The following is a 22,944-nucleotide window of genomic DNA, read 5'->3' on the forward strand; positions in this document are numbered from 1 at the left end:
TTGGAGGAGGGGTGTGGTGGGAGGTAACTGGATCATGGGGACAGATTTCCCTTCTGCTCTTCTCATGATAGTAAGTCCTCATGAGATCTAGTTGTTTAAAAGTGTCTAATACCTCCCCTTCACTCACTTTCTCCTATTCTAGCCACGTAAATGTGCCTGCTTCCCCTTACACTCTGAATGAAAGTTCCCTGAGGCCTACTCAGCCATGATTCCTGGTCAGCCTGTGGAATCATGAGCCAATTAAACCTCTTATCTTTATAAATTACTCAGTTTCAGGTATTTCTTTATAGCACTGTGAGAAGAGACTAATACAAAAAATTGGTACCAAGAATGGGGCATTGCTATAAAGATACCTGAAATGTGGAAACAGCTTTGGAACTGAGTAATGTGCAGAAGTTGGAACAGTTTGAAGGGCTCAGAAAAAGGAAGGAAGATAAGGAAACATTTGGAATTTCCTCGGGGCTTGTTAAATTGTTGTGACCAAAATGCTGATATTAACATGGACAATAAAGTCCAGGCTGAGGAGGTCTCAGATGGAGATGAAGAACTTATTAGGAATGCCTCAAAGGCATTTCAGAGACTTCCATAGCAGCCCCTCCCATCTCAGACCCAGGGGACTGGGAGGGAAGAATGGTTTCATGGGCCAGGTCCAGGGTCCCATTTCCCTACACAACCTTGGAACACAATTCCCTGCATCCCAACCACTCCAGCTCCAGCTGTGGCTAAAATAGTCCCAGATATGCCTCAGGCAGCTGCTCTAGAGGATGTAAACCATAAGCCTTGGCACATTCCATGCACTGTTAAGCCTGTGAGTATGCAGAAAGCAAGAGCTGAGGCTTGGGAGGCTCCACCTACATTTCAGAGGCGGTATGGAAATGCCTGGATGTCCAGACAGAAGTCTGCCGAAGGAGTGAGGCTCTCATGGAGAACCTCTACTAGGGCAATGTGGAGGGGAAACGCCTTGGGAGCCCACTCCTTGTAGCAGCATGGCCTAGATGTGAGACAAGGAGTCAAAGGATATTACTTTGGAACTTTAAGATGTAATGACTGCCCTGTTAGGTTTCAGACCTGCACACGGCCTGTAGCTCCTCTCTTTAGGATGATTTATCCCTTCTGGAATAAGTGTGTTTACCAAATGTCTGTGCCCTCATTATATCTTGGAAAGAATTAACTTGTTTTTAATTTTACAGGCTTAAAGGCAGAAAGGATTTGCCTTGTCTTAGATCAAACTTAGGAAAGTGGACTTTTGAGTTAATGCTGCAATGTGTCAACAATTGGGGGACTGTTGAGAAGGCATGACTGCATTTTGCAATGCAAGAAGGACATAAGATTTGGGAGGGGCCATGGCTAGAATGATATGGTTTAGATCTGTGTTCCCACCCAAATCTCTGGTCAAATTGTAATCCTCAATGTGGGAGGAGGAGCCTGGGGAGAGGTGATTGATCATGAGATAGATTTCCCTCCTGTTTTTGTGATAGTGAGTTCTCATGAGATCTCGTTGTTTAGAAGTGTGTAGCACCTCCTTCTGTGCTGTCTTCCTCTGGCTCTGGCCATGCACAATGTGCCTGCTTCCCCTTCTTCCATGATTGAACATTTCCTGAGGCCTCCTCAGCTATGCTTCCTGTAAGGCCTGTAGAACCATGAGCCAATTAAGCACTGTTTCCTTATAAATTACCCAGTTTCAGGTATTTGCTTATAGCAGTCCAAGAATGGATTAATACAACAATAAATGTAAAGATGCCCAGAAAAAGAAAGAAATGGTATTAGCAATGTATCTCAATATGCTTACAGGCCAATATTTTTTCATCTCTTAAAAAAAGTTGCGTTTGTTTCTCCGTACACAGTAGTTAACAATCTCCAATCTTTCATCCTCCCTTTCTTCTAGGGGAGGAGGAAGGAGTACACCTCTTTCGCCCAGCCTAAGCCTCAGCTCCACTCCTTCTTCCCACCCTACAGGAGCTCATCCCTGGGGCTGGGGCAGAATTTGGAGAGTAGTAGGAACTACCATCAGGGTCATCAGAGTGTAGTCCCATGGCTGGCTGCCACAGTCTCTGTCAAGGACAAGAAAAAAGTTCACTATTTAAAATTAAAAAGACTCTTCTTATTTCAAAAGAAGAAGATGGTTGTTCCACAATTACTGATAATTTGAATTATCAAATTTTTTTTCATTTCAGTTTTTGTTTCTCTGGTTCAAATTTAGGTTCATGGTATTCTCTCCTAAGTCAATTATTAGTGAAAAATGACTTTAATCAGCTTCTCAAAGTATAGGTTGACCATGTCTAAATGCAAGTATGATTTTTTTATATCAGTATTTCTAAAATAGTCAAAAAGAGTTAATATGTTCCACCAAAAAGGTAAATATGTTGTTGCATTCTAATGTATTGCATGCAGTTGCTTATTTTCTTTCTTTCAACCATACCCCACACTTCCTGCTTCCCTCATAATAAAAGAATAATCCTCAGACCAAGTTATGTTCTTATACTAAATCTAAATTTTAAAAGTCTAAATAAATACTGATTTTAGAATATATTGGTAATTACCTCCAAAACTCTCCTTTAGAGACGTAATATTGCTTTCCACATATTCAAAATAAATTGTAGTTTAACTAATGTGTTCCAAAGGTTGCTATTTAAAAGTATTTAATAATTGAGAAGTTTGCAGTCAAGAGATTCAAAAGTTACAGTTTTTAATATTTCTAATTAGAAGATCTTATGTGTATTTTAAGGATGTACAATGTCAGAGTGTCAAGATTAACTTAAATTTTCTTCAAAAAAATGTTTATACTTTAAAAAGCTGTTTCAAATATTAGATGTTATTATAGCTTATTTTTCATGTAGCAAACTGAAAAATTAGCAATCCATCTAATAATCCCCAACACCAAGCCATCTACTTTACATATCCAAACAATGAAGGCAAATATATTTCATGGCCGTGTACTTTAAAAAACTCAACTTTTTTTTTACATTAAATCATGTAAGCAAATGTATCCAAACTGTGTGTGAGAGAGGCAGAAAATAGTGTTAGATAATTCTGAATCACTATGAAAACTCTGGATGTTGTCTTCAAACACATTTCAATCTCAGGATACTTTACAAGGGGCAAGTCTGAGATAAGATACCATAGCCTTGTTTTATATATAAATAATAGTTGTTTAGTGAAGTTTTTATACCAGCACTTTAGAAAGAAGAGAGGAAGAGAGGCTTTGAACAAGGTTGCACACTTAATTTATGTCCCTCATGAATTCTCAGCTACCCTCTGGGCCTTAAAAGGTAGAAGTTGGACATTGACAGTAATTATTTTGGATTGCACTGCATGAAGGCAGCTGAGTGTAAAACGATACTTCAAAGAAGTACAGCCTTGTGTCACTTTGAACAATCATTATGAATATAACTTGAAGTGTTCAGGGATGCCTTCACAGAAGTGATCTGTATAGAGAAGTGATTATCTTTAGATGGTAATATAACCACATGTATGTACACATAGAGTTGAAAAAAAAAAAGAATAGGTAGAAAACTTATAACTGTGAACCAAACTGCCTTTTGAAAATGTTTAATTAAAATGAAATTTTAAGTGCACTATTAATAGAAGTTGTTAAAACACCATGAATAGAAAGAAAATAGATGTTGACCTATTTAAAGCCAATAATATGTTGGTAAGATGGCTTCCTTTTTGACTCCTCGCATAGGCAAACCCGCTGAAACTCAACTCTGTGTAACTGAAAGGAAAAAAATTTCTTCATCTCCTAGAGCTCATAAATTTTCCTTTTGTCTTCAGACTACAATAAGATCTGAGTGGAAAGCTAAGGTCTTTCTAGTGAGAAATGTCAACCTGAAAGAGGCAGATTCTAATTCTTTACATATATATGTGTATATTACACACACACACACATACACACACACACACACACAATCCTACATCATTCTATAAGATCAAACCACTTAAAGGCTTAGTATTCACTCATAAACCATTTGTATTCAATTTTTACAGCAGGCACTGAGCTAGAAACTGGATATAGGGATGAATAGGATGCAAAAGGATTCTGCCCTCAAGAAGCATAATCTACTGATTGAAACAGACCTATAATCAAACAGTTTAATCCCTAGCCCAATTCCAAGGTCATGCTACTGAAAAGCCCAGGTATTAACAATACTCTTGGAAAGATCAATATTTCATGAAAAAAGAGGGGAAACAACAAATTACATTACAGCTATTTAAAACCCAACATAAATACAAGTTAGAAAAGCCATGTTCTTCCAAAATAAAGAGAAGAAGAGTTGTTAAAAACCTGCTTGAATTAGTAAGATTCTCCTGGATCACCCTCCTCTACTATTGAGCAAATAACAGTGTGTCTACATGATCTGCTAAAACTAATTCTTCTGTAACTTTTATAGGGTTTTGATGTTGTTGCTGAGATTTGAAACCAGACTTTACCTTATATCTTGTATTTCTTTCCATGTAACTAGATAATGTTTGAAATATTAACTGAGACTGCTTTTCTTTAGACTTTCTCATCTTTTTGTTCTTTTTCTCAGAAGAGAGCTGGCTTAGACAGGAAGTATTAAATTTTTAGTTTTAAATCCCAAAATACACTCTTTAATTTCATAGAATAAAACAGGAGAGACAATAAATAGTCTTGAAGGCCAAGACTTTCACCATTAGAAGCCAACATTCTGGAGAAAGAAACTCTCTCTCTTTGGGAGTAGTAGCAAAAAAATAAATAAATAAATACCATTTTAAATCTACCAAATGTGGGAAATTTACTTGTGGCAACTGCAAACTTTTCTTATGGAGCATGTCTGTCACATGATAGAAAGAGAATTAACTGAAAACTAAAATAGTTATATTCTAAAATAAAATTGGTCATGATCCAGCAGTCTTAGTCAAACCATTTAATTGTTCTGGGCCTTACTTTTCTCATGCATAAGATGTAACTTTGGGCAAGGAATATCTAAGGCCACTTTCCATTCTCAAATCCTAATATGTGAAAGACAGTTGCTATACTAAATCCTGTGAAATATATATAATCAGGCATTGGGCAAAATCCATCAAAAAGCTTAAAATACAATTGTAAAATCAGGACAAATATATACATGTTCTTACATACAAACATAACTAAAATTACAAAGCATGTCTTGGTCTTACTTTCTAAGCATTTTTCCACTAAAAGGAACCAGAGGTTCTTGGAAAAATATGGTTAAGAAAGCTCGAGACAAGCCTGGGTTATTTTGGTGAATCAGAAAGAAAACACTCAAAAAATTATGATGACATATCAAAAGGGTAAAAAGAAAAATAGTTTGAAGTAGTTCCCACTTACTGTGGAAAATTTTAGATATCAAAATAAACAGTAACAGTAAAAGCCATAATAGATAATAAGAATCTTTGATTTCAAACTAATAAATATGTAAACAAAGATAGCAGGAAAGCTCTTCCTTACTGTAGAATATCAACCAATAAGTATAAAATGAACAATAGACATAAAATACACCATTTTCAATAACTACAAGCAAGAATCATAAATAGATGCTAAAAAGCCATTAAGTCGATGTTCAATGAGAAAAAAAAGAATATTTACATACACACCAAGTTTTTCCACACAGAAAAATAAATAGCATTACATTGAGAAATCTGGTGGGCATTATCTTACTAATTAATCAAAGTTATTATCAACAACTGCAAGATAGATTGACATCATGTACCTCCTGCTATGATACAGAAGGATGCAAAATCATTTAAGTAATATTTCTTTCAAAAAATACTCTGAATTTTATCATTAAGAAATGACAAACTCCACTGGGCATGGTGGCTCATTCCTGTAATCCCAGCACTTTGGGAGGCTGAGGTAGGTAGATGACCTGAGGTCAGGAGTTTTTAATCAGTCTGGCCAATATGATGAAATGCCATCTCTACTACAAATACCAAAAAAAATAAAAATAAAAATAACCAGGTAGGCTGGCGGGTGCCTGTAATCTCAGCTACTCGGGAAGCTGAGACAGGCAAATCTCTTGAACCTGGAAGGCAGAGGTTTCAGTGAGCCAAGACTGAGCCACTGCCCTCCACCCCACGTGACAGAGTGAAACTCTGTCTCAAAAAAAAAGGAAATGACAAACTCATGCATTCTACAAAGCAAGAGTTCTTTAAAATATCAGTGCAATGAAAGACAAAAACAAAACAAAGCAAACAACGGCAACAAATGCTGATAAACTACTTCAGATTAAAGGAAACTAAAGAAACATAAAAACTAAAAATGCAAAGCATGATATTCTATTGAATTCTGAATCCAGAAAAAATGTTATAAATAACATAATTGGGGCCATACATGAGAACCCACACTAATATCATACTGACTGGGGAAAAATTGAAAGCCTTTCTTCCAAGATCTGGAACAAGACAAGATTGTTTGCTTTCACCAATTCTATTCAATATAGTACTGGAAATTTTAGCTAAAGCAATTAGAAAAGAAAAAGAAATAAAAATTATCTAAATCAGAGAGAAAAACTGTCACAAAGTTCTTTTTTGCAGATATCATGATCTTATATTTTTAAAAATCTAAAGACTATGTTTAAAAAACTGTTAGAACTGATAAATGAATTTAATAAAGTTGCAAATTACAACATCAGCATACAGAAATCAGTAGTATTTCTCTATGACAATAGGAATCAAGCTGAAAAAGAAATCAAAAAAGGAGTGCCAGTTACAATTGCTAAAAAAAAAAAAAAAATAATTAGGAATAAATTTAAACAAAGAAGTGAAAGACTTCAATAATAACTATAAAACAGTATAAGAAATTAATTGAAAGATACTCTGTTTGTGTATTAAAATAATATTATTAAAATGTGCATTCTACCCAAATTTATCAACAGATTCAATACAATCCCTAACAAAATATCAATGAAATTCTGCACAGAAATAGAAAAAAATTCCTCAAATTCATATGAAACCACAAAAGGCCCCTAATAGCCAAAGAAATCCTTACAAAACTGGAGGTATTACACTACCTAACTTCAAAATATACTAGAAAGCTATAGTAAACAAAACAGCATGGCACTGGCATAAAAAACAGATACATAGACCAGTGAAACAGAATAGAAAATCCAAAAGTAAATTTACAAATTAAAAGCCAACTCACTTCCAACAAAGACACTAAAAATATATAAAACATTAGAGAAAGGATAGCCTCTTCAATAAATTGTGCAGGAAAAATTGCATATCCATACGCAGAAGAATAAAACTATATTCCTATCTCTTACCATATACACAAATCAAATCAAAATTGATTAAGGACTTAAATGTAAGACATGCAATTATAAAACTACTAGAATGAAACACTGGAGAAATACTTCAGGATATTGACCTGGGCAAAGATTTTTTTTTTTTTTTTTTTTTTTTTTTTTTTTTGTAAGACCTCAAAAGAACAGACAATAGCATGAATAGAAAAATGGAATTACATTAAACTAAAATACTTCTGCACAGCAACACTGACAAACTAAGACACAACCCACAGAATGGGAGAAAATATTTGCAAACCATTCATCTGATAAGGGATTAATTATTAGAATATATAAGAAATTCAAACAACTCAATAGCAAAAAACAATTCAATAAAAAAATAAGCAGACCAGGTGCAGTGGTTCCTGCTTGTAAACCCAGCACTTTGGGAGGCCAGAGCAGATACATCACTTGAGGTCAGAAGTTCAAGACCAGCATGCACAACTTAGTAAGACCCTGCCTCAACACACACACACACACAAAATTAAAAATTGCTGAGCATGGTGGCACATACCTACAGCCCTAACTACTCAAGAGGCTGAGGCAGAAGGATTGTTAGAGCCCAGGAGTTTTAGGCTACAGTGAGCAATGATCATACTACTCACAGAGCGAGACACTGTCCCTAAAAAATGGAAGGGGCAAAAGATCTAAAGAGGCCACACAAGGTGGCTCATGCCTGTAATCCTAGTGCTTTGGGAGGGTGAGGTGGACAGATCACTTGAGCCAAGGAGTTCAAGACCAGTCTGGCCAACATGGTGAAACCCCATCCCTACTAAAAATTTAAAAATTATCTAGGTGCATCAGTGAAAGCCTGTAATCCCAGCTACTCAAGAGACTGAGGTGGGAGAATCACTTGAACCCAGAAGGCAGAGGTTTCAGTGAACCAAAATTACGCCATTGTGCCACTGCATTTCAGCCTGGGTGACAGAGTGAGACCAAGTCTCAAAAAAAAAAAAAAAAAAAAAAAAAAAACCTGAAGAGATATTTCTCAAAAGAAGATATACAGATGGCCAACGGGTATATGAAAAATGATGAATGTCACTAATCACCAGGGAAATGAAAATCAAAACCGCAATGAGATATTATCTCATCCTTTAAGAAAAAGACAGAAAATAAGGATAAGAAAGGGAACACTCATATGCTGTTGGTGGAAATGTAAATTAACATAGCAACTATGAAAACTAGTATGAAGGTGTCTCAAAAACATAAAAATAGAACTACTATATGATCCAACAATCTAATTTCTGGGTTATAGATCTCAAAGAATGCAAATCAGTACATTAAAGAAGTAGCTGCACTCCCATGTTTATCTCAGCGCTATTCACAATAGCCAAGGTACAGAATCAGCCTAAGTGACCATCAACAGATGAATGAATAAATAAAACGTGGTATGTATATAATGGAATATTATTCAGCTATAAAAATAAAATCCTGTTATTAGCAGTAACATAGGTAGGACTGGAGGAAATTATTTTAAGTGAAATAAGCCATGCAAAAAAAAAAGATAAATATTGCATGTTCTTACCCATATGTGGTAGCTTAGAAATAAAAATAAATTTTAAAATTATGATCTAGTGGAGATAGTGAGTAGAACTATATTTACCAGAGGCTGGAAAGGGTAAGCAAAAAAAAGAGATGAAAAGGTTAATGGGTACAAAAATAGTTAGGTAGATGAAATAAGTTTTAATTTTCAATAGCACAATTGGGTGATCATTACATATTGTATGCATGTATCAAAATATCATATGTACCCCCATAAATATGTACAACTATTACATATTAATAAAACCAAAAAGAACATAATTGAGACAACTAATGAAATTTCAATATGTATTAGATAGAAGTTTGGTCTGACATGTAAAGAGCCTGGACATCATTATTTCCATCCTCACAACAAGAAAAAAAGCTGAACAAATAAAAAGTCAACAACTCTTCTTAGAGCCATCAAAGAATTAAGGCCTTAGGGCAAGCCATTATACTGAAAATTGAGACAGATAAAGAATATTACAGCTTGTGTTCTATCACCTCCCCAGGGGCCCTGACCTTGTTAGTAAGTCCTCTTATCTCTTGAAACCTCCTGCCTTGGTTAAGGTTTGGGCTTTTATCAGTGTCCTTTGTTGCTGTCAACAAAGAGATTTTTTCCATTTCAGTGAGTACTCATGGGGACTTCTAAAGGTATAGGTGCCAAGTCCCTCCCTTCTGAAATCCCTGCTGCTTTAAAGTACAAAAATTACAGTCTTTCTCAATGGAACATCACTAAAAGTGATTTGGAATAACAATGGCCAACCTGAGGATCATGTGATCTGCCAAAACTTGTTTTCCTCTGTGGACAATTATAAATGCTAAAACAAAAGATTAAATGGCCTGTTTGGGCACAGTGGCTCACACCTGTAATCCCAGCAATTTGAGAGGCTGAGGCAGGCAGATCACTTGAGGTCAGGAGAGTAAGACCAGCCTGGCCAAAATGATGAAACTAACCCTGTTTCTATTAAAAATACAAAAATGAGTAGGCTGACACCATCCTTTAGATCACCTAAATAAAAGAAAACCTGGAGATTTCCCAAATACTCAAAACTAGCCAATGAATTGGAAACTTAGATTGCTGAAGTATTTCCAAAAACTATAGACTGGGAAAAGATTCAACAGTGTACTCAAGAACCTGAGTAACTAATCTATAAATACTAAGACAGATTAGACAGAGTCTATTTATGATATTCAGGTTTAGATAAAATTTACTAACAAGCTTCCTCTCTGTTCTCTGTTTTGTTCTACTTTTGTTAATGGGTTAGAGAAAGAACTTAGCACCCTAATGAAACATAAGCAACTAAATTGGGCCACTACACAAACCCCAGACCTACTTAATTTGGCTGAACAAGTTTCCAAAATCAAAAATAAATCAGCCAAACAAAAAGCTTCTAGAGTCATAGATTTTCAGATTCACACTGCAAAAGTTACAAACTATCAAATGCAGCAACTAGAATTAAACAAATGCCAAAAAAAACTTATAAATCTAAACAATTGATACACCCCCACAAAAAAACCATAAAGCCCTTGTCATTATTACAAGAAACAAGATCACTGAAAAAACGAATGCCACAGTCTACAAAGGTTTAAAATAAAATCACAGGAAAAAATGATATGTCATAGGAAACCTGAGAAAGAAACTTTTTCTTTCTCTTCTAAGACAAAATGCAAGGGATTCTCTGAGCAACAAAGGGAAATTGCCCTTTTCTTTTAGCCTACACTTGAAGTGAAATTAAAATAATCACTTAAAATGAAACAAAGAGAGACTTACTGACATGGGGGCCACATTTTCAGTAATAAAGTCAATACACTTTCTGTTTCCTTTCTTCAGGGGTAACAACAAAAATACATGTGGTTGGAGTTTCAGATAAACCAATGGCAGTTTACCAATCTCTCCCCCTAGACTTTTAACTTGCAAAACTCTAGGACTCTCATCAATTTGTTAGTCCTTATCGGCTGAGATTTTCTGGAAGCATGCAAAACTTACATTTCTTTCTCCCTCTCCCCCCTCCCCAACTTCCCCCCGCAAAAAGGAAATACAATTAACATAGAAAAAAACTACTGAAGAGGGAACCCTCCAAGAACCTACTGAATTCTCATTAGCTATATTTTCAACTGTTTAAAACAAGGAGAAAATACTTCCCAATGAAATATTTCAAGACCCACTAACCTCTATCCCTAAAAACTTATGGTGTGAATATGCCACTGACATTAGCCATGCTCCTTAAGCACCACCAATTAAAATAAAAACCAATGAAACAAAAATACTTTCAAATATTAAATACCCTTTATGCCAGGAAGCTATACAGGAAATCAAATTAATTGTTCAGGATTACATCAAACAGGGGATAATCATTCCATGTACTAACCTATTTAATACTCCATTATAGTGTTATAAAAATCTAATAACTGGGGATAGACATTTGCCCAAGACTAAAGAGCCATGATAACATTGTTATACCCCATCATCATGTTGAACCAAACCCACATACCTCAGCAAAATCATCAGATAGGTTTTCACTGTGATTGATGTCTGCAGTGTTTTCTTTAGCATTCTAGTTGATCCAGATGGCCAGTCTTTTTGCCTTCATATGAGGTGGACAACAATATACCTTTACAGTAATGTTCCAATGGTATACCGAAAGTCTTAAGTATTTCTCTTAAGTCTCAAAAGAAAACTTGGAATTTTCTTTGCATTCTGTTCTCACCTAATTTGTTGATGACTTATTACTTTGTTCCTCCATCCGAAAGGCTCCATACAGGACAGCCTTTACCTACTAAAGAAATTATCCACCAAAAGCCACAGTTTCAGAAAAGAAGCTGTAACTGTCTTCCACAAAGGTAAAATATTTAGGATGTCTAATTTCAAGACAGGATTTCTTGCTTGATTCCCCAAAGAATGAAAACAATTTTGGATTTTCCTGGCCCCACCAAAAAAGAAAGACAATTCTGTGGGATCCTGGGATTAGTAGGATCCTACAGACAATGGATTCCAAGTTTACCTGTCATGGTTCAGGCTCTATATTTTTTTTAAGCCTGACCCAACCCAAACCTCTACAATGGCCAGAAGATGCCACCTCCTCTTTTGAGAATAATAAGGAGAGTCTTCTTTAGCCCCCTATATTAGGACATCCTAACTATAACCTTCCCTTTTCCCATTTTGTTCATGAACAAAATGGAAATGTCTTAGAAGTTCTTATACAAAAGCATGGTGACCATCAGAGACCCCTCAGATATTACAGCCAACAGTTAGACCCCGTGTCTCAATAACTCCCACCCTGTACGCAGGCCATCACATTCACTGCAATTTTATTAAAGGCCATTAGTAATTAATTACAGGCTTTCCATTAATGGTTTATGTCCCTCACTCTATTGAGGCCTTACTGAACTCTTATGATACCCACCATCTCTCTTCTAGCAGTCTCAGTTCTTATGAGAACCTATTATTATCAACCTATAATGTAACTAGTGCTCCCTGCAACTCTAAGTCCTGCCACCTCACATCCACTTTCTTCTAGCAAAATACCACATGACTATATAACCCTAACTGACACTAATCCCCAGAAAGGACCTACAGGAAACCCCCATTCCAAGTGTAAAAACTGTCTGATTTACTGATGGATCTTACCTTTGAAATAACTCAGGGAAACATCATGATGTCTATACTGTTGTCTCACTGTCTGAAATCACTGAAAGTCATCCCTGCCCCGAGACCATTTCTGCCAAATAGGCAGAACTTTTTACTGTCTGCCAACATGTATGCTAACAATAACACTGCAAATATTTCTACTGATAGCCACTATGCTTTGGGGCAGTACATGATTTTTATATGCTCTGGAAACAAGAGGTTTTCTAACCTTTGACCAAAAATTAAAAGAAATAGTGAGTGTACCTCAGAATTATTCAAAGCTATCCAAAAATTGGTCTTTAGCAATAATTAGAATCCCAGGAAATATGAAAACCGATAGTAAAGAAGAGAAAGAAAATTACGTGGCTGACAGAACTGGAAAAGCCACAGCTTCCAAGAACCAGCTGCCCATTGCTCAGTACCCCCTTAAAACCTCTAATGGCCAATTTGATACAATCAAAAACTTCATCCTCCATGCTTAACACATAGCCTTTGAATTGAAAAAACAAATGGAAAACTTGAGGTTATTTCTATGATTCTAAAACTAGCCTATGATACAGGCCTGATAAGAGACCAGTCTTAACAGATGGCCTCCAAGATCAAATTTTACACTAAATTCATCACATAAACTACTGGGGAAATTATAAAATGATGATATGGGGAAAATAATATTATAGAAATCCCTCTACAAAAGTCACTTCTCAAATGTATCACATATATCAACTGTGTCTCAAACACAACCCTGGAAAACTTATTCATAGTTCTGGATATTTTCCTTTGCCTTCAGTATCTTTTGAGATATGGCATATGGACTTTATCCAGCTACCAACATTCTAAGGATATAAATTTTTCTTGGTTATGATTTTTACATTTGCCCACTGGGTTGAAGCAACAGTTTCAACAGTAAGTAAAATCCTATTAGAAAAAATAATCTTCACATGGGGCATAGCCTTGGAACTGCACAGTGATCAAAGCAGTCATTTTTACCAGGCAGATTATATACTCAATATGTAAGCTTTGACCTATTCTACAACATTTCCTACTACTACTGTGCCTACTACTCACAGTTCCCTGGGCTAGTGGAACATACTAACAGAACAATTAAGACCCAGTTGGCAAAATGAATTTAATATCTCAATCGGCCCTGGTCAAAAGCCCTGCCCTTACTGCTGCTTAATCTTAGATCTACTCCTGTAGAAAACATAGTTTATTTCCAATTAAGATAGTTACTGAAAGACCCATGCACTGAAACAAAATACTTTATGAATCAAAGCTAATCAAGGTGACATGATCCAGGTATTAACAACAACAAAAAAAAATGGTAGAGCATTCTTTCCACAGTACACTTCCAGGAAATAAAAGGCCAAAATCAATGCAATCTACAGCCTGGAAATTTTGGAAATTGAAAATGACATATCCAGGAGAACTTCCCCAACCTAGCAAGACAAGTCAATATTCACATTCAGGAAATGTAGAGAAGCCCAGTAAAATACTCCACTAGAAGATCAACCTGAGTAAAATACTCCACTATAAGATCAACCTCAAGACACATAATCATCAGATTGTCCAAGGTCAAAATGAAAGAAAAATGGTAAGGGAAGCCAGAGAGAGGCCAGGTCACCTAAAAAGGGAAGCCCATCAGACAAACAGTGGATCCCTCAGTGGAAACTCTACAAGTCAGAAGAGATTAGTCGCCAATATTCAACATTTTTAAAGAAAATAATTTTCAACCCAGAATTTTATATCCAGTAAACTAAGCTTCATAAGCAAAGGAGAAATAAGATCCTTTTCAAACAAGCAAATGTTGAGGAAATTCATCACCACTACGCTTACCTTGCAAGAGCTGCTGAAGGAAACACTAAATTTGGAAAGGAAAAAGCATTACCAAGAACTACAAAAACACACTGAAGTACACAGATCACAGACACTATGAAGCAACCACATATACATGTCTGCAAGATAGCCAGCTAGCATTATGATTACAGAATCAAATTTAAATGTAACAATGCTAACTTTAAATATAAAAGGCTAAATGCCCCAATTTAAAAGACACAGAATGGCAAGCTGGATAAAGAGCCAATAAATGAGTCTCATAAATACACTATCTTCAAGAGACTCATCTCACATGCAAAGACACAAATAGGTTCAAAATAAATGGAAAATTTACCAAGCAAATGGAAAACAGAAAAAAAAATGGGTAACAATCTAAGTTTCTAATAAAACAGACTTTAAACCAACAAATATCAAAAAACATAAAGAAGGACATTACATAATGGTAATGGGCTCAATTCAACAAGAAGAGCTAACTATACTAAACATATATGCACCCAATATAGGAGCACCCAGATACATAGATCAAGTTCTTGGAAAACTACAAAGAGACTTCAACTCCAACACAATAATAGTGGGAGACTTTAACACTCCACTGACAATACAATATTAGACAGATCATTGATTTAAAAAACTTATTAAAGGTATTCTAGACATGAACTCAGGTCTGGATCAATTAAACCTGATGACATCTACAGAACTCTTCACCTCAAAACAACAGAATATACATTCTTCTCAGTGCCATATGGCACTTACTCTAAAATTGATCACATTATCAGAAGTAAAACACTCCTTAGCAAAATCAAAAGAATTGAAATACCAAACAGCCTCTCAGATCACAATCACGCAATCAAATTAGAACTCGAGACACTCACTCAAAACCACATAACTACATGGAAATTGAACAACCGGCTCCTGAATAGCTTTTGAATAAATAATGAAACTAAGGCAGAAATCAAGAAGTTACTTGAAACTAATGAGAACAAAGATGCAATGTACCAGAATCTCTGGGATGCAGCCAAAGCAGTGTTAAGAGGGAAATTTACAGCACTAAATGCCCACATTAAAAAGCTAGAAAAATATCAAGTCAGCAACACAACAACACAACTACAAGAACTAAAGAATCAAGAACAAACCCCAAAGCTAGTAGAAGACAAGAAATAACGAAGATCAGAGTTGAACTGAAGGAGATAGACACACACAAAAAAACCTTTCAAAAATCAGTGAGTCCAGGAAGTTTTTTTTAAAAAAAATTAATACATGACTAAAACACCAAAAGCATTGGCAACAAAAGCCAAAATAAACAAATGGGACCTAATCAAACTCCATAGCTTCTGCACAGCAAAAGAAATAGTCATTAGAGTGGATCGACAACTGACAGAATGGGAAAAAATTTTTGCAATCTATCCATCTGACAAAGGGCTAATATCCAGAATCTACAAAGAACTAAAACAGATTTACAAAAAAAAAAAAAAAAAAAAAAAAAAACAAGCCCATTCAAAAGTGGACAAAGGATATGAACAGACACTTTACAAAAGAAGACATACATGAGGCCAACAAACATACGAAAAAATGCTCATGATCACTGGTCATTAGAGAGCAAATCAAAACTACATTGAGATACCATCTATGCCAGTTAGAATGGCGATCATTAAAAAGTCTGGAGACAAGAGATGCTGGAGAGGATGTGGAGAAATAGGAACATTCACTGTTGGTGGGAGTGTAAATTAGTTCAACCATAGTGGAAGACAGTGTGGCGATGCCTCAAGTACCTAGAAATAGAAATTCCATTTGACCCAGCAATCCCATTACTGGGTATATATCCAAAGGATTATAAATCATTCTACTCTAAGGACACATGCAAACGAATGTTCACTGCAGCACTGTTGACAATAGCAAAGACTTGGAACCAACCCAAATGCCCATCGATGATAGACTGGACAGGGAAAATGTGGCACATATACACCATGGAATACTATGCAGCCATCAAAAACTATGAGTTTGTGTCCTTCGTAGGGACATGGATGAATCTGGAAACCATCATTCTCAGCAAACTGACATAAGAACAGAAAATCAAACACCACATGTTCTCACTCATAGGTGGGTGTTGAACAATGAGAACACATGGATACAGGGAGGGGAACATCACACACTGGGGTCTGTCAGGGGGAAATAGGGGAGGGACAGTGGGGGGTGGGGAGTTGGGGAAGTATAATATGGGAGAAATGAGAGCTATAGGTGATGGCGAGGAAGGCAGCAAACCACACTGCCATGTGTGTACCTATGCAACAATCTTACATGTTCTTTTCTTGTACCCCAAAACCTAAAATGCAATTTAAAAAAAGAAAAAAATAATAATAAAAGAGATAGATCACTAGCTAGACTAATAAAAAATAAAAGTGAAGAATCAAATAGACACAATCAAAAATAATATGGGGAATATTGCCACTGACCCCATAGAAATCTAAACAACCATCAGAGGATACTATAAACACTTCTATGCATATAAACTAGAAAATCTAGAGGAAACTGATAAATCCCTGGACACATACACCCTCTCAAGACAGAATCAGTAAGAAACTGAATCCCCAAATAGACCAATAACAAATTCTGACATTGAGGCAGTAATAAATAGCCTATCAACCAAAACAAAGCTCAGGACCAGATAGATTCACAGTTAAATTATACCGAGGTTACAAAAAAGAGCTGGTGCCATTTCTAGTGAACAGCCTCAAAAACTTGAAAACTTGAAAAGCAGGGACTCCTCCCTAACTCACTCTATGAGGCCAACATCATTCTGATATCAAAGCCTGGCAGAGTATACAACAGAAAAAGAAAATTTCAGGCCAATATTCCTGATGAACATCAATGAAAAAATCTTCAGTAAGATACTAGCAAACCAAATCCAGCAGCACATTAAAAGGCTTATCCACCACAATCAAGCTAGCTTCATCCCTGAGATGCAAGGTTGATTCAGCATATGCAAATTAATAAATGCAATTCATCACATAAACAGAACTAAAGACAAAAACCACATGATTATCTCATTAGATGCAGAAAAGGCCTTCAATAAAATTCAACATCCCTTCATCTTAAAAACTCTCTCTCAATAAACCAAGTATTGAAGGAACATACTTCAATATAAGAGCTATATATGAAAAACTCACAGCCGATATCATACTGAATGGGCAATAGCTAGAAGCATTCCCCTTGAAAGCTGGCACATGACAAGGATGCCTTCTCTCACCACTCCTATTCAAGACAGTGTTGGAAGTTCTCCCCAGGATAATCAGGCAAGAGAAAGAAATAAATAGGACCCGCAAGGAAGAGAGAACATCAAATTATCTTTGTTCACAGATGACATGATCCTATATCTCAAAAACCCCATCATCTTAGCCCAAAAACTTCTTAAGCTGATAAACAACTTCAGCAAAGCCTCGGGATACAAAATCAATGTACAAAAATCACTACCATTCCTATATACCAACAATAGGCAGGCCAATAGTCAAATCATGAATGAACTCCCATTCAAAATTGCTACAAAAAGAATAAAATACCTAGCAGTACAGCTAACAAGGGAAGTGAAGGACCTCTTCAAGGAGAACTACCAACCACTGCTCAAAGAAATCAACGAGGACACAAACAAATGGAAAAAGTTCCATGCTCATCAATAAGAAGAATCAATATGAAAATGGCCATACAGCCCAAAATAATTTATAGATTCAATGTTATTCCCTTAAACTACCATTGGAATTCTTCACAGAGTTAGACAAAACTATTTTAAAATTCATATGGAACCCAAGAAAGGCCTGAAGAGCCAAGACAATCCTAAGCAAAAAGAACAAAGCTGAAGGCATTGTGCTATCCAACTTCAAACTGTATTACAAGGCTACAGCAACTAACACCACATGGTACTTGTCCCAAGAACAGACACACAGATCAATGGAACTGAATAGAGAACTCAGAAATAACAGTGCACACCTACAACAATCTGATCTTCAACAAACATGACCAAAAACAAGCAACTGGGAAAAGATTCCCTATTTAATAAATGGTGCTGGGAGAACTAGCTAGCCATATACAAAAAATTAAAACTGGACCTCTTCCTTACACCATACACAAAAATTAACTCAAGAAGAACTACAGACTTAAGTGTAAAACCCAAAACTATAAAAACCCAGCAAGAAAATCTAAGCAATACAATTCAGAATATAGGCACAGGCAAAGATTTCATGACAAAACACCCAAAAAGCAATGGCAACAAAAGCAAAAATTGAGAAATGGGATCTAATTAAACTCAAGAGCTACTGTACAACAACAATTTAAAAAACTGTCATCAGAGTAAACAGGCAACCTACAGAATGAAAAAAATTCTACAATCTATCCACCTGACAAAGGTCTAATATACAGAGTCTACAAGGAACTTAAATTTACAAAAAGAAAACAACCCCATTAAAAAATGGGCAAAGGACATGAACAGACAATTTTCAAAACACATTCATGTGGCCAAAAAACATGAAAAAAAAAATGCTCGGCATCACTCATCACTAGAGAAATGCAAATCAAAAACCACAATGAGATGCTATTATTAAAAAGTCAAAAAACAACAGATGCTGGCAAGGTCACAGAGAAAAAGGAACACTTTTATACTGTTTGTGGGAGTATAAATTAGTTTAATCATTGTGGAAGACAGTGTGACAGTTCCTCAAAGACCTAGAGCTAGAAATACCATTTGGCCCAGTAATCCCATTACTGGGTATGTACCCAAAGGAATTCATTCCAACATAAAGATACATGCATGTGTATGTTCACTGCAGCACTATTCACAATAGCAAAGACATATAATCAACCAAAATGACCATTAGTGATAGACTGGATAAAGAAAATATAGGATATATATGTCATGGAATATTGTGCAGCCATAAAAAGGAATGAGATTATTCCTTTGCAGGGACATGGATGGAGGTGGAAGCCATTATCCTCAGCAAACTAATGCAGGAACAGAAAACCAAACACCACACATTCTCATTTACAAGTGGGAGTTGAATAATGAGAACAAATGGACACATGGAGGGAAACAACACACATGAAGCCTGTGGGAAGCAGGGGGAGGGAGGGCATAAGGAATAATAGCTAATGGATGCTGGGCTTAATTCCTAGGAAATGGGATAATCTGTTCAGCAAACCACCATGGCACACGTTTAACAATATAACACTCGCACATCCTGCACATGTACCTCTGAATTTTACATAAAAGTTGAAGAAAAAAAAAGAAAATGACACCCACCTAGGGATGCCTTATAATTCAGTGGAAAGGGCCTTACCAGATACTATTAACCAATCCTTGCACCCCTAAGCTTAAAACTATTGACATGTGGATACTTGTTTCTTATTGTTAAAAAGGATATGTCTCCTAAGAGAACCTCACAACGTGATGGAAATCTGCAACTTAAACTAAACAGGAACTACTCTGTTCAGTCTTAGAATAAGCAGAAGATATAGGTTAACAGCTATCCCAAGAACATGGACCAGGCTTATATATCATAATCAACCTAACAATTGTCATCATACTTGTTTATTTTCATATAAATCACACGGCCCAAATCTTTAAACTCTTAATCTTGCTCATTACCTTATTAGGAGTTTTGCTTAACGTCTTCATTCCAAAATTTAACTATTGAAAATTTTTCATGGTTTCAATTAAGTTCTCTATGATGACATTACTTCTAATATTTGTTATAAGTAAAATACTACCCAAATACTCAAGTTACTCCAAGGTATGTACCAGATTTAATAAACTTTTGAAGATATCCCTGAAGATACATGACATTTTCCCAACCCTTACCTATAATGAGGTTTAACTACCTCCTGCTCCACTTTTCCCTCATTATTTGCTATACCACACCCTTAAAAAATAATGCCATAGTTCAGTATTCAATGTTGGACTTGCCACTTTTCCCCTACTAGAAACCTCTCAGATAATAACAGCCCTTTGGTTGCACCTGTAGCCAATTTTTACTCTGTAACAAATTTTGCTGTTCATTATGAATCCAACCTTACTTGCCCTACCTATTGTGTTCAACTCTTTCCTACCACTCCTTGCTTCTTCCTAACTCTACTCATTCACAAAAATGTGATGTACCAAAATGGTACTATTCCCTTTATGGTTATTATGCTCATGGCTTATGACTACCTTAAACACAACCAATTAAATCAGTCCTCCCTCATTTATAAGGTATCTTTTTTATAAAGCTATTAAACAAGGTTGGGGACCCATACACCTTTGATCATCTGCTCCATTAACACCTCTGTCCCTGACAGCTAGACACTGCCTCATTTGACACTCTGTTTGATCTCATGTTAACCTCTCTGCCCACCAACAAATCCAATAACCCACAAAAAGGATCTGGAATTTTTGTGCTTTCCTGGTTATCTTTTTGTGAACATAGTGGCTTCCCATGGGCTTACAAATGTGTGGATAGGTGGACGATGGGCAGCACTTGCCTTCTGGGCTATTTTACCTCACTTACAATAGTGCTAAAGCAATAATCACTGAATTAACTCCAAACTCTCATAAAATTGAAAGAGTTCTCTCAATAATTGATGATTAGTCCAATGGAAATCCCTCCAAATATGAAGATAACAGCTGCAGAGCTTCACAAAACTGTGCCCTTCCTGATGATCTTAATCCCAGTACAGGTGCATGTCTACTGACAATTTTTGGATCTTTCCTAGGCATAAGGACCTCCTGGCATGAATATATAATGTGAAACCACTCCTGTACTGTGATCCAAATTGTACAATGCATTGCTAGGATAATTGGGGGGGGGGGGGGACTCTTTATACACTCTCTTGCTCACGTGGTCCTTGACAACTGTATTGGTTTAGACTATTTACTGGCTGCTTAAGGATCAGTCTGTGCACTTGCAAATAACTCTTGCTATACTTGGATAAACACATCCCATTAGGTTGAATTACGAATTTCTAAAATACTAAAATTAGCCAAATCTTTTAAAGCAATACTTTCATTGGGATTTCCTCATAGTTTAATCTGAATTTTTCTGATCTTTTTATTTGGTTTCATAAAGCTGTTGGCAGCATCCTCAGACCAGAATACAGCTATTACTACTTACTATCTTCCTGTTAATTCTTATTTTCATTCTTTTTAAGACTTATAGTGTCTATATTTCTCGTTGCTGCCAAGCTACCCAAGATTTTCACATGATGATCTCACAATGTTTAGACATGGTTGATAAAATGTGTGCCTCTTCTTATACAACACCAGTCACCATGGATTGAATTCTAACACCTTGTTAGAATGGATCAACTGTTACTCAAATTTGGCCAATATCTAAAGCCTGGATTCACACTGACTTTCAGCAAACCTCCTTCTTGGAACACAAGAGTCTAGAAACAGGTGCTTCTAGCTTGAAGGCAAACAACAAATTTGTGGCTGACCAATCAATAATTGATCAGTAAGCCTTCTTTATATTAGATCTTGATTAAGGGAGAAACATGAAATATAATACACAAAATGGTGTCATTCTGATTCTGAGTTCTAAAATGGAGGCAGGAAGCTATTCTAAGAAGGACTGCATGAATGTTCTGCCAACTTACAAAAAAAGCAACAACAACAACAAAACTTGCCTTCAATCTTTGAACTGGGCCAAACTACAACGATCACAACATCCTAGAAAGCAGCTGAATTTTGCCAGCACTGCAGCTCCAAAATTGCAATAATCAATAAACTCTGGACTCATGTACTAAGCCAGCCACCATCACCAATGGTAATCCTTTCAAGACAATGTCTGTAATCACCCTAAGTTTGCTTTTGATTTTCTCTTAAAAACTCTCTCTTCCCTCTCTTTAAAACACAATATAGCTCTAGCCTAATCTCTGTCTTCCAAATTGCAAATTCCAAGATCCCAATAAATTCTGTCTTACTGCATTATAGGCTGGTCTGTTGCTTCTTTGTGGTTGATGACATTAACAATTGGTAATTCTGGGTAAGAAATATACAAGAGTTCATACTATTCCCATAACTTTTCTGAATGTTTAAAGTCATTTCAAAATAAAAAAGATATGTGTGTATATATAACAATATAATACAAATACCAAGTAAGTGGTATAGAAATTCCACTAGATGTCAGAGAACTGAGGACAGTAGGGTGGGTACAATATAGGATCTGAGACATGAGATGTGCTCTAAAATATGGAAAATGTTCAGGGAAGCTAAGAGGAGGCAAGGACATGAAATGAAGAAAATGGCCTTCACAAAAGCAACAGTCAGGAATGTGCACAGTATGCTCAAAACATGATGAGTAAAGCTGTGTGGCTAGGTAATAAACATGGAAAATTAAACTGTTTGACTATTCATCAAAAAACAGCAAATCATTTCATGGAGCAACAAATTACCAATATCAAAAAAACAGTGCCTATAGATACACATAAGTCCTATATATACATATTTAATGACTTACTTTCAGCTAAATGTTAAGGCACTTCACTGTACTGTCTTTTTACTGCACTGCTTTCTACTCTATGACCTAAACTCCTGAGGCTAGAATTCAGACTTGCCTTGGGAAAGTTGAAATAACACATTCTGACTAAAATTTACTAACACTTGATTGCCATGATAAGCAATTTGGTCTTCTATGAATATAAAGATACCTTATTCTGAAGCTGTATCAAGAAACT

The sequence above is a fragment of the Saimiri boliviensis genome, chromosome 3 (genome assembly GCF_048565385.1).
Source record: "Saimiri boliviensis isolate mSaiBol1 chromosome 3, mSaiBol1.pri, whole genome shotgun sequence".
Classification (NCBI taxonomy): domain Eukaryota; kingdom Metazoa; phylum Chordata; class Mammalia; order Primates; family Cebidae; genus Saimiri; species Saimiri boliviensis.